Genomic DNA, 14,271 nt, shown 5'->3' with positions numbered 1-14,271 from the left:
ATATAGAAAATAGTGAAAGGAAGGTTAATTCTTTGTCTAATTTTCTTGTAAATGTACAGTTATTAATATGATCTTGTTAAGTAGTTATTAGCATTTAAAATTAAGTCTATTATTTTAAGTTCAAGTACACACTACCTTCTTCTAGCCTTTCCCTGGGAATGGTGTGCATGCATTTACACTGTAATGCACATGCACACATGCACACACACACACACACACACACAAATACACAGAGGCATGCATGTACACACATACATGGTCACACACACATATATTCAGATATAAATAACTGAATATAAATATGTTACTGCATATGAATACTTATATAATTCACTTTAAGTTATAGACATACTATCACATGTGCACATGTAAATTGCCAAGTTAGTAAACCATTTGTAGAAAAAAGTACACTGTAACTTATTTTGCCAATGTTGCATCATCTATTTCTGTTTTATTTTCAAAAATTAATGAGCTGAGGAGAATCTTTTCAGAGTTTTAGAAAATCCTTAAGTTTGGTAATGTATGCCATCCTATAGGCTCACCACATTATGACTCTTTATTTGAAAACTACAGAGAAAAAAATAGTGAAAGGAAGGTTAATTCTTTGTCTAATTTTCTTGTAATTAAATGTTTCACAGTAAGAAATGTACAGTTCTTAATTACTGGAATTTTCCATTGTATGGACTTGATTTGAGTGGGAATTGCAACCCAAGTATTACTGAAAGACAGGTTTGTATAACTTTGCATCGCTCGGGAATGGAAGCAATTCTATGATTATCAAAGAGCACAGAGCTTGTTTCTTAAGTTCTTCTCCGTTTACTCTTATTTTCTGATCAGTAGCATTGTGTACTGTAACTAGCCTGGTTGCTGCATCATCTCGAAACATCGCTGTATGAGGTTATCACAAAGCACCTTACCTTACCTCTTACCTACTTTATGCCAAGAAATCAGATTTTTGAAACTGTAAGAACTTCTTTGAAATGGAAGTCATTTCTTCTCTGGCTGTACCACATGATGTTGACATGGTCGACATTGTGGTTAAGACATGGCAGCCCATAGTCGGTATATTTTCAAGATTGCTTCAGGATGTTTTCAACTTGAAAAAGTTAAAGCACTGCCCTTAATAAGTCAGTGAGGAACTAAGTACAATTTCAGTTTAAAACAAGAATTGTATCTATTATATGGTAACTAAAATGTGGAATTTCTGACACTCCTCAGTTTATTCACTGTAACTAAAAAATGAGCTCAGAACTGTTTTCAAGAGGAATTTTATTTGTAAGTACAAACCTGTTGGTTACAAAGCCTATAGTAAAGATGTCCATGCATTGACCGTTGACAATTTATGTCTGAGTGGTTTGCTTAACTATATGAAATTTGAAGGGGGGGGGAGGGAGGGAGGGAGAGAGAGAGAGAGAGAGAGAGAGAGAGAGAGAGAGAGAGGGAGAGAGAGAGAGAATGTAGTACAAGGAATCTTTTTTGTTTGGAAGCTTGTGGAAGCATAGGTATGTCAATTTTTTCATGCAAATCTTGCCTTTACTGATGTTTTTCAGGTGTGACACACTTCTAAGGAGCAGGGCCTCTTTAGTGCTAGCAAGAAACTGTCTATTTAGCTTTAGCTGGTAGAGGAAATAAGTAGATGAACTCAGTTTCTTTTTCTTTTCTTTTCTTTTTTTTTTTTCAATTTTCCAGGGAAAAGTTACTGAGTCCGATCCCCTTGGAGACTGTTAAGATAGAGAGACATTTCCCCACTTTGGATGCAATAAACTAGTGGTTGGCTTAACCTGGAGAGTTTGTTTATTCACATGACACCTATAAAATCAGTGAAGGCTCATGAGACACACATGTTTGATAGTCTCACCTCTTATTGACATGCTGCAGGCCACCTTATTTTTCTAAAAGCAGACAGAAAAAAACAAACTATAGAAACATGTTCATTGGTTTGATTCTTTTTTTTTTCCTTTTTTTCGGAACTGGGGACAGAACCCAGGGCCTTGTGCTTGCTAGGCAAGCGCTCCACCACTGAGCTAAATCCCCAACCCCCATTGGTTTGATTCATAAAGTTTCCTTAATGCCTTTTAACTGAGGTGATTTACTTTGATCGTTCATTTTCTTAACTCTTGATTCTTTTCAGTAGATGCTTCCTTTACTTATTATCAAACCAGCAGTTCAATGTTTTATGTAACACACACACACACACACACACACACACACACACACACACACACACATTAATAATACAGTGTAATGAATACAATGAGAAAGTTAGGAACTGCTGCTATAGTCTGTGTTTTCTATTCAATAATGATGGATCAGCAAAAGTACTCTTAAGCATCAAAATATCTGAGAATCAAGCCATTATTTTTGAAGCCTTGTTTTTTGAAGTGGCTCGTTGGCTTGCTGAGCAGAAGCCAGAGAAGCATCAGCTTGCCCCAGTGGAAGCACCGTGTGCCGCACGCTTCAGTGAGAAGCTGTACCTCCTATCCTTGCTCCGTATGTGACTCTTCTAGGTAGAGTTGAGCTTGCTGTTTACCCGAATATCAACTCTTAAAACCCCACTTATCTGAAGTAGAAGCACTTGACAGCTCTTCCTTTGAGAATTCTATTTTACAGTTTAAGTCATTATTGCATAAATCATTCTTGGCAGCTCTGAATGTTGCTTGAGGTGATAAAGCTGTAAATCTTTTGACATGAAACTCTAATTATATAAAACTATAATTACACCGAGGCTTATATAAGGGTGGGCATGTATTTTAATACTGTGATACCTTCATGTTTAAAAAAAAACCATACCTAGAAATGGGGTCGTGATTGGGAACTAGAAAACATTTATTCTCTTGTCTGTGGCTTGTAGGTGATGGAATAAGAAAAATAAAACAATAGCTTAATTGGCTCTACTTTAATTTACTTGCTTACCTGAGTTTCGGTTCATCCTGTCGTAGAAATAGCTTGTCGAGCACTGCACAGCCTTCCAGCTCGATTTACGTGTACAGCACAAGTCACTAAGCAACTTTAAGAATATGGAGAAACCAAAGTAAACTTCAGTGAAATTAAAGGAGCCTCATGATTTTAGCATTAAGATTCTAGACACAGTACAGTCAAAAATTTTATCAACCAATCAGTATTGTATGGGGTTGCCTGTCTTGACTTTGTGCTGCTTTTGAATAACTGGAAAATTGGAAGTAGCTAAGGAAAGTCCTCAACGGATCAGCTCAGAGCTCCAGAGGCAATGTTTAATTCCACTGAAGTTGAAAATGGTCTTGGGTTTGCTAACATTGAGCTTCTCTTCCCTGCAAGCTATGCAGAAAGATCTAAAAGGTTTTGTTCTGCAAGTAAGAGTGAAGGCCCCTCCAGGGATTCACCTCTCTTAGGTGACATGTTACTTACTTGTACACAGAAGACAGAGTGGTGTATGCTTTGAGGGCATTTGTATGACAGAGCAAATGAAAGTTCACTTGCAATTTCTAAACCATAGATGTTTTCAAGAGGTTGTTTATAAACAAAGACAAAGGTAGGATCCTTATGACATTTAGAGTCAGTTACTAATCTTCCTCTCTCCCTCAACTTTAAAATAACCATTAATGTATACTTTTTTTTAATCATACTTTGTCACTTGAACGCTATAATGACGTCTTAAGGAAGTAATGAGGTTTGGTAAAATTTTAGTCATATGAAATAACTATTATAATAGCTTTACATAAGCTTTATGCACATAATGTATTCAGCTCTTCTAATTCTTGGATTGTGTAGTAGAGATGCAGATGGTGGTTTTAAATACAGAAATAGAAATATAGTTTTTGTGTGTGTGTGATTCAAGCAACAGGAAAGTTTTCCAAGGAGTGTGCTGCCTGGGATTTCTTTTCTTTCTCTCTCTTGACTTCTCCATACTTTTATCCCATAAGGTATTGTTATATCTGAGATTCTAAAATTCATTTTCTTTCACAGATACGTTTTTTTCCCCTAACACCGCATGCCTTCTGGAGTTTATACTTGATCCATTGTATCTCTTTGTAAATTAACCATTCTGAAAAAGTAGTCCTCCCACAATTGGAAAACTTTAGTTCATTATTCCCTTGTATGAAACCGAAAGGTCCTGAAGGTGGGAGAGGTCTGATCCTAGCTTGGCACTGCATGCTCCAGCTCTGTGCTCCTGATCACTCCTGATCACTGGTGTCAAAAGACACGGTGTTTTCTGGTGGCTTGGGAAATGACTTCTTGGTTATTTTTATCAATTTCAAGGGACAGAGTAGGATAGTCAGAGCAGCTTGCTTTTCTCCTGAAGTCGAAGGGGTTGTGTTTGCTCTGTTCTTTGTTTTGGTTATTTGTCATAAATAGACACTAGGTCTGTTGCAGTCAACTTCTGAGGGAAACCTAGGACAGTTGAGCTCGTTGAGATAGCCGTTGTAGCATGGAGCACTGAGTTGAGCTATTCATAATGCCATTCTATTCAGAAGCCAGGAAATCATTTCTAATTTTTTTCTCTTCTATCTAAACTGTTGGTCAACAAATATCCCACAGTAATTCTCCTGCTTTCCATGCCGGTCAAGTCCTTTGACTAAAGTCTGCATGGCCCACTATCAGAAGCAGGGAAGTATTGTTTCCCCTCTTTACACTGTGATTCTCACATTGCCATCAGAGGGCTGTTGCCGAAACATGAATCACACTCATGTCTTAGTGAAATTAAGAATCACTGTAAGTGAATTTTATACATTAAATAAAGGATATAATTCCATAAAAATATGTGCCCTACTATCCACCTTTTATAGAAAGAACACCGAGACGAGAGACACTGAGTCATTTGTTAGATCCCAGTGTTCAAAATTGATGACGGGTCCCAAGCTCTTAGCAGCTTTTCCTCACTGCTCAGTGCACCTATGTAAGACCCTGGGCTCCAAACTTACACTCATTAAAACTCTGGATAAAGTTCAAGGCTTTTTTTCAATGTTTTTGTTGACCTTCAAAATCAAATTTAATAGGGTTTTCAAGTGGGAAATATTTACATAAAACAAGGGAAGTTTTCATCTCTAATATTATGGCTAACCTACCAAAATTTACCTTCTTGTTGCCTTAATTTCCTCTTCTCATACATATTAGAAAATAACAGCTTTAAAAAAAAAAAAAAACTAAGTATCCTGGCCACAACACTATCTGTGACGTGGTTCCTTGTTTGTAATGCATTCAGTGAAGATCAGTTAGTTGGATTAAGTATCAAGGTTGTTTCTTTAACAAATTTTATGCTTCAAACATATTTGATTATTGCAGGGTTTAAACATATATATTTAAATGTACGTATGTATGTATGTGTGTGTATGTGTGTATGTATGTATGTATGTATGTATGTATGTATGTATGTATGTATGTAAATACGTACCCAAGACTGTGTGAAATCCCCAGAAGATTTTCTCTTTAGCCTTTCCCTTCATTCTAACCTTCTGACTATCACAAACCTTCTGAGGAAGGAAGGAAATTTTTCTGATTATTCCTGATTTCCTTCAGAGTTCACTCCACTGGATGCCTAGGTGTTTGGTTCTTGATTCCAGTATAAATTCTAGACTAGGCTGCATCATACAATAAGTTATGCTCATTAAATTTATCTATTTTTCTGAACACTACCATAAAATATTAAATCTTCCTGATTTATGGACTCAGAAATGTGGATCAATGCTGGCCACAAGTGTGTGCTTAATAAATATCTTTTGAAGAATGAATATAGGCTGAAAAAATACCATAAGGTAATAAAGGTTGGAAAATTGACTGGTGGGCAAAGTATGATATTTTGGTTTACAAAAGTCACATATAAAATAACCTTCAGGGTAGTTTTCTCCTCAATTTATTCATGATCACATGATTTAATACTTTAGTGATGAAATCTGCTTTTTAATGTATAACTTTATACCTAGCAAACGTAGAATGAAAAGTAAAGAAAATATTTACCAGAAATTATTCCCATCACTTGCCACCAATCAATGACTCAGTATTGTCTCCAGCAATCTCTAAGAGCCATACCCACAGCTATCTTATGTAATTTTCTTATTTGATTTCTTTTTTGTTTGGGATAGTATCTCTAATAACTACTTGTATTCTCAATATTAGAATTTTATATATGGTTTATCATTATCAATTTTTATGACACAGTTACGTTTTGTAGCTCAGGCAGACCGGGAAATCGTTATTTAACCTAGGCGCCCTCAAATTTGAAATCCTCCTGCTTCAACTTCATGAGTGTTGGGAAAGTAAAGGCACACCACTACACCCAGTTCTGCTCAGTGATTTATTGAGATTGTCTAAGAGTAATGACACTTTGGTACTAATGTTATGCAATACTGAACAGATAAAGTCCAAAAAATAATTATTAATAATTTATTCAGATTATTATTTCCTCCTTCTTAACCATGATGTCTTAACAATGGTTAGCTGTTGTGCCCTATTTCTAATAATTAAAGTGAAGTTTTCACTTGTCCTACCTAAGTTTCAAGAAAACTGAGTATTAGATGCCCGGCATCATAACTGAACATTCTATAAAACTGTCTTAATTTTAATTGAAAAAACAATGTGCTGTTTCTATAACAACACTCATTTCTCAGGAAGCCCCATGTGATCTCTTCCGCTGGTGAAGAAGCACATCTGCTTCTAATTGAAGAAAACAATGGTTTCAAGTCTTGGTAGAATATTTCATACTACTTTTTCCTTAGGGATAAAATCAGCAGTGGCAGGTGCTGACGGCTAGAGATTTGCAAAGACAAAGAGAAAGGAATGGTGTTGATAATTTGTACAATTATTCGCTATTTGAAAGACGCCTTCAAATCACAATGTGACACAGTTTCTTGTGATACAATGTGTGGGTATGTCAAGTTTCTTGGGACACAGTGCTACTTTTCAGTTTTCTTCTGAAATACTTGAGAAGAATTTGACACTGCTGTAACAGCATATAAATTTAAATCAAATCTATTTGCAAAAACTCAATATTAAATTCATAAAAAGATTTATAATGAGGAAATAATTTTTAAACAAATTTCTATTTCTCTTTCCTTGCATACATTAACATTTTCTTCTTTCTCTGAGAAATCTTCGTTAACCCTACATTTGATTTAATATGCTAAAAGTTGATCTTTAGTGATGCAAGGTTTCAAATGAATGCAGAGTGGATGTGTTGTGGTACAACTAAAAGATGATTTCTTTTATACCACACTAGTGTTGGCACCATAGAGACACATTGTATCTGTGAGATATCTTCACCTCAGTCAACAAAGCCTCTCACCTGCTAAGCTCCACTCCATCTCACACTGCTGACGGCTACTCCCTGAGCCAGGCAGCAATCTCTCTACCCACCTAGTTCCCAAGGCAGGTTGCCACCGTGCCAGGCATATACATCCCAATTTCATGGAGGGCCTAGTGCGTCCTCCCATCACACTCTCCCTTGAACTAAATTAATTCACCACATGAAAGAACACAGTAACCTCTGATCTAATTGATAAGAAATAATTGCTCATCTAAACAGAATAAAGCCCTGTACACATCCATCCCTTACGAATAGTCATAACAACCCATAAATGTGCAGCAAGAAATCTTAACATCTGCTGCCATGTTCTTTTGGCTGCTCTCCTCCTCTTGATCCTGTCTCCTCCTCTCTAAAACTTTTCTCCTACCCATCCTTCCTTCTCACCTAATGACAGGACTCATTCAATCCTGTACCTGCCTTCACTGGCATAATGGCATCAACCTACATGGATGTGCCTTACAGATGTTACAGATGGTTACAGGTGTGGACTGAGGCCTTTTATTGAAATACATTTTTCATCAAAGAACTAACACTTATTGAACAGAAGTTCTGTGTCTGGTGTTTTATGAAAGTTGCTTTATTGCTTTACCATGGAAACACTGTGAGTTAATAGTATCATATCATTCCATTCTTCAAATTAGTTCACCTGTGATTAAAAGAAGTTACACAAAACATTAATGAGCACCTAGCAAGGGAACATGAGATTTACACGCTATACTTATCTTAGTTTATGGGCTATATTACACTGCCTCCAGATGAGATACTGTTATAGGCTACATGCATTTATTTTAGTTCTTAATCAAGGATTTGATTGATTATATATAGGATACATATACTAGGTTTGATTCACACCAGAAAGTGTTTTTCTCTAACTATTTTCTATTTAAACTTGATTTATTGAACAAATTTTTTTTTTCGGAGCTGGGGACCGAACCCAGGGCCTTGAGCTTCCTAGGTAAGCGCTCTATTATTGAACAAATTTAATCTCTACCTGGTACTTTTAAATTCAGTGGAATGTAGGTAGCAGTGTAGGACTAAAATTGTATAATTATGAGATTTGCTCTCTTTTATTCTTAAAATTTTCTGAAGTGTTGATTAGACATTATAAACCAATTTAAACTTTGGTATATCTTTTGTCTGGTTAGTCAGCAACAGGAGGAAAATCCATGCACGAGGGTGTTCTTCTTTTCCCTTTCTCACGAAATAGCTTTTTACTTCCTGGAAAGATTACACAAATTCTGAAAACCTATCATGGTTATTTAAAGGAAACCTTGAGTTTATTAAAGTGTCGTTTGCTTGAAACACTTCCTATTTTCTTCATCTTTAGTCAGTCATACTCGGTAACTGCTAGCATCTGAATTCTTCACCTCAGTGACCCTTAGCATTCCTCCCTAGTGCCCACTGAGATCCTTTGCCCAAGGAAAACTCTCAGCACCTCTTCCTTCATCCTTCAACACTTCCCCATTTCTAAGGAAAGGTCTGTACAGCATCAATCTCAGCTCATTTTAAAGGTGTTCTTTAAATCCCTTCAGGCACCTTTCCCACATCCCCTGACATTCCTTCCCATATCCCTATTAGGAGAATTGTGAAATGAGATTTTGGTAATATGTTTCAAAATTGGCCTTCTCTACTCAACATTTAACATTTTGAAAGCGCTTGTGGTAGTACTTGTTAAAGACTAGAAGAAATAGCACAAAAGTAGAAAATGATTTTAGAATAGACCAGGCACAAACATTTTTTGCTAATGAAAGTATTTGTAGCATTTTCAATGACTGTGTCTATAAGAAGTCTCATTCATTCACTCACTCACTCATTCATTTTGTCTTTCAATTCCATATGCTACTCCTTTGGGCAAATGTGGGAAATGTAAACATAAAGAACCTCTACTGCTTAGGCAATTGATATTAATTATAATACAATAATAATTGGCTAAAGTTTACTTACTTAAAATTCTCTAAAATATATACAGCTAATTGCCTTTCTTAGTAAGACTGGAACGAGAGATATGAGTGGTCAGACTAGCTCAGTTGTGTCCCAAACACCTATACACTTAACCAGTTCTGTTGGGTACCCTCAGGAAAATGAAAATAAGAAATCGACCATGTGATTTACACATTTGTATGTAGTCTTACATCAAAGTCTTTCCTACATTTTCCCCAATTACTCATAATAAAATATCTATAAAATCTTCCTTGTAATTGTTCTGATCTCTTTTTCTTCTGCCACCCTTACACTATAAATAGACTCATCTTATAACTGGTCTCTGCAAACAGGTAATTCTTCATTTTCTTACTTTTTTCCTTTGTTTTTATTTTTTTATAAGTCTTGTCAAACAGAATAATACTGTAAAGTCTGTATGGCGTCAAAAACAGGTCGCCAGTCAGGCACTGAGACCTGAGGTTTTCAACACCTCAGTCAGCAACGACCATCACAGATTTCACCCCCTTCTTGTAACTCCTCCATCTCCTCTTCTCTTTTTCTCTGTGATTTAGTTCCACTAGTAAAAACAAATAAAATAGAAAATACAGTCTCACATGTAGAAAATAGAAATGGATATCTACAGCACCAAAGTAAGAGACATTAGTTGATAAATGATGGCATATATCATCTGTAATTTTCTTTTGAAATATACTCCTGTGTATGCATATATGGAGGTAGTCTCTCTCAAAACAAGATCAGGACAGCATTATAGGAATAGCTTGATCACTTCACTGAAAATGTGTGCCGAATCAAAATATGTTGAAATGATTACGTATTTTCCCCATAACAACAGCCCCCAAACTACTGTGATATTCACTAAGCATTATTGAAGATAGGATATTACCAAAACACTTAAATATTTTGCAGCTTCTAACTTTGCACAATCGAAGGGGCATACCAAAAAATATACATTAATCTTGCTTATACGAATTATTTATTTATACACATATTTCCAGAAGAATAAATGTTGAATAAAACAATAGATGTATCTAAAATGATGCATTCATGTTTGGTACTTCTATTTTATTTTACAGTCCAAAAGGGAATGTATTGTCCCCTAATTTTTGTGAATAATAATAATATATGGCCTTCCCTCTAACTTTAGTTAAACCAATAAAAATGATCTTATCTGATCATCAAATTTTAATGTCAATTACTTACTGAAAAACATATATGCAAAATAACAGAAAATTGGTGCTGAATCTTGTTGTAAAGAGGTAGTAATGACAACTTAATGAATCTCCAACTGAGCTGGCTAGTAAATGCCCCTTCTCATACCAAGCTAACTCTTTCAAAAATTGCCTGTCAGCTTTACATTTCATTTTAGAAATTTACTAAGAGATTTTGAAAATTCGGACTTAAAAGTAGTATCTATTATTTAAATAATTTACCAGTTAAAAGTTAAAGCATTCACAGACCTTTATCATTTTTTTCTTGTAGAAGTTGCATTTTAGCTTGCTTTCAGTGTGTTGGCCGTACAAGGTTGTAAACCCACAGGAAATGAATAGGGTAAAAAAAGTAAATTGTAGCACATGTAATATGTGATGTCAAATAATCAATAACACACGAATGTGTAAGGAAAAACCCAAGCAAACAGGAACAGCACCATGTTTGACAAACCACCAGCTTTACCCATATATTTCTACATAACTCACTGCAAAGACAACAGGGAAAGGCCCTTGTCTCCCCAGCCCCCTTCCTCAACCAACACAAGTGGAACTCATGCAATTGGGTCTCTGGGGCTGTGACTCAACGCTTAGGTCTTCTCTCCAGGTGTTCTCTATAATGAATGTCACTTATTCAAGGCTCAGCAGGATTTATGGCTTCCCAGATTGCTCTTGTAATATTAGAATTTACTCCCTGAAAGAAGACATCCACAGAAAAGCCACTAATGATGTTCGAATCCAACGGTCCTATTAGCCAGCCTCTGCTCGGTTCACAGTCTAAAATTGCATTAGCCCCTCTTCACAGTTCATGCTTCTAGAGGGAACAGACGGTGTCCTACAGAAATTTCATACCTAGCAACACTCGTTATGCCAAATGTATTCATGGCAATGCTTGTGCGACGTGGATTACACAACATTTTATTCTAATTACTGACTCATTTGAAGGTGCCAATAATTTTAATGATGAATTTCCTTTTGGCAAATACTTCATATTAAAGAGTTGTTATTAGTCTTGGCATTTTGAAAATGTGAGCGATGCTGCTTCCGCTTTAAATATCTTCACCAAGGAAGAGTTTTATAATGCCATCTTGATTTTTTTTTCTGTGCTAGAAAATAAATTTAAATGCCTGAAGAAGCGCCATCTCTATTACAGAAATGACAATTTCAAGTGTAACATGATAGACAAAGTAATCACATAAGCACTTATCAGGTGAGAGTTGTAGAATTGCTGATAAAATGTACTTTGAATGTGAAGAATGGAGATGAAACCCAATCCTTTAAATGGTGTTAGCTCTATAATGGAATACCTGGAAATACAACAAAAGGTATTTCAGGTACTGCATTTATTTTCGGATATCCTATATATACTCATCTCTCCAAAAATAATTCAATAGATACGGTATTTTTCATAGTAATGGCATGTTAACGTAACTAAAGGAGATTCCCTTGTTTCGAATCCCCTTATTTCTGAACTGAAGTAATGCTTCCCTAACTCGGTTTAACAATAGCAACAAAGGGGAATTTTGTCTTTTCAGATAAAATTTATTATTTTTTAAAAAAATTTACATTCACATAAAATAGTACCTTGCTAAAAAGTTTGAAGTTTAAGGTAAATAATTTCTGGTTATTTATATACAGGTTTTTAATTTAGGGTAAGTATATTGTAGATATGGTTTTAAGATTTTGAGTAACAATAATAATTGTAATATATTGAGTGTTTAAAATATACTGCTACTTGTAAAACCGATGGCATGAGGTTTTGTATTGTAGATATCAGCAGAGAACAGTTAAGAATTCTGGAAGAATCCAGAACAGAGAAAGGTACAAGTAGACTGAATATGGCCAGAAGAGTGGACATGGCCAGGGCTTCTTGTGAGAGAGGGAAAACAGCAGAGGATACAGTGTAGAGGAATTTTAACCCAATAACATAGCTATGCTGACAAGGGATCATATCCAAAGACCTAGGTCTATGTGATCCAGTTGGAATAACACACCTTTTATCCCTCTGGCTGGAATATATGCACCTTAGTCCACACCTTAAATTCTAAACAATGAAGCTAAATTTCATTTGTACAAAGATACAGCCACATTTCAAAGTGACTTCTAATTGAGTCTCAGACAAAGTGATCACTCAGAGAAAGATTTGACTGAAAGCATCAGAGATCTGATATGCCAGCAGATGGGGAAAGGGGCTATTTAAAAGTAGCGCAGAGTCAATTCAGTTGAGTTTCTGACATTCTTGAAATTCAGTTCAGATCCCAGTTGGTAAGTTGAGTTCAGTCAGTGTAGTGGATTTGAGTTCAATTGAGTTCAGGTGAGAGGTACTTTTTACCATGACAGTGTTACAGAGACAAGTTGCAGAGAAAATAAGCTAGACTCTGGTGAAAATAGAATGAACCAGAAGATAGAACAAATTGCCAGAGTTAATTTGAGGACAAGCAGTGCAAAACAGTGAGAAGCAAAGAGAAGCCCCAGATCGAATCAGTCATCTTGGAGAGGAGTTTTGAGCCCTAACAGCTGAGTTGAACCAGCCGGCCAGAGTTCAGAAAGAACTAGAAAGGGTGGGTTTATTCACCAGTAAGCGTCCTAGATGACAATTCCATCCAGTGCATAAACTACACTATAACAATAGAAAAAACCTATGTCTTCTATGAGAGAAGCGGAAGCAGAGCATAGAGGAAAAATAGAGAACTGGGTTGTAAGGAAAATGAGTAGCTGGCAGGAGAGGGAAGCCTGTGAGCTACAGGGAGTTTAAGGTAGAGCAGGTGATAAGAGGATCTGAGAGCTTAACATGGACTTCGAAATTAGTAACAGGTATTTGTGACACTGAGGGAGCCTGGAGGTGAGCATGTGCTTTGATGTACTGATAGGTAACCCAGGCAGACAAATGTCCTTTCTTCCAGAAGTAAAAAATGACTCCCTTTGGCAGAGAGGAACCAGTTTCACAAGTTCCTGGAAAATGCTGGCTTTTGTCTGTCAGAAAACCCCCTTCAGTCCAGGTTGACCTCATTTCCGGATATTTGCACTGCCTTTTGAAGGTCATGGGATTGGAGTCTCCTTTGGACCTAACGCCACTCTTTTAAAAATCTTTCCTTTAAAAAATTCTACCACACCTAAAGAAGTGGGTACTTTATAGTTTCCATTTTAAAGATCGACATCATGAAGTTCGGCTCGCTCTCTCAAGGCTGTGGAGGTGGTGGGGAATGACCACCCTCTGAGTATTCTTTGTCTTCTTTCCGAGCCCAAAGTTGAAGGTTCCTATTGCATCTGGTCCACTTTGACCCCTTTCTTGAAGATGCAGTGACATACCTCAGTCCATACTCATGCGAACAAATTCTGTCTTAGCACAACATTTGTGAATCATTTCTGGATTCGCAGACAGTCATGGCTATTCATAGTTGTCAACTTGACATCTTTTCTACCCCTGCTACTACTACCAACACCACTGCTGCCAATTACATCTGGAATTAACTAAAGCGCACACAGATAAGCACAGCTGTAAGCTACTTTTTCAAAGTGAATCATTCGAAGTAAGTATGAAGACACAATTCTAATCCAAATCTTTAAGGTTAGGTACGAGGATACACCTTTCCCCCTCTGCCGAATGCCACTAAAAAGGACATTGAAGAAGGAAGCATGTCCTTGATTTGCCTACTTGCTCTAACTTTCACAAGTCCATTCCATAATTAGGATTAGAGGCTACTTCTTCAGGATGCCAAGGAACACTGATGACCACCTGAGATACCCAGCCTCATAGACTGGACAACCTCTGGATTCTTGACACTTCCTTTGGCAGAAAGATCTTGTTGGACTTGCTAGATCACAGTCAGTAAAATACACAGACAGACA

The 14,271-nt window shown here is 36.5% G+C and overlaps 1 protein-coding gene across 5 annotated transcripts in view; it reads left to right on the top strand.

Annotated features, from left to right (window-relative positions):
• Kcnh7 (potassium voltage-gated channel subfamily H member 7) overlaps positions 1–14,271 on the top strand; it is a 493,051-nt gene that overhangs the window by 3,078 nt on the left and 475,702 nt on the right.

Source organism: Rattus norvegicus, chromosome 3 (assembly GCF_036323735.1).
Source record: "Rattus norvegicus strain BN/NHsdMcwi chromosome 3, GRCr8, whole genome shotgun sequence".
NCBI classification, from domain to species: Eukaryota; Metazoa; Chordata; class Mammalia; order Rodentia; family Muridae; genus Rattus; species Rattus norvegicus.
The sequence above is the reverse complement of the archived record's forward strand: the minus strand, read 5'-3'. Positions and strand labels throughout refer to the sequence as shown.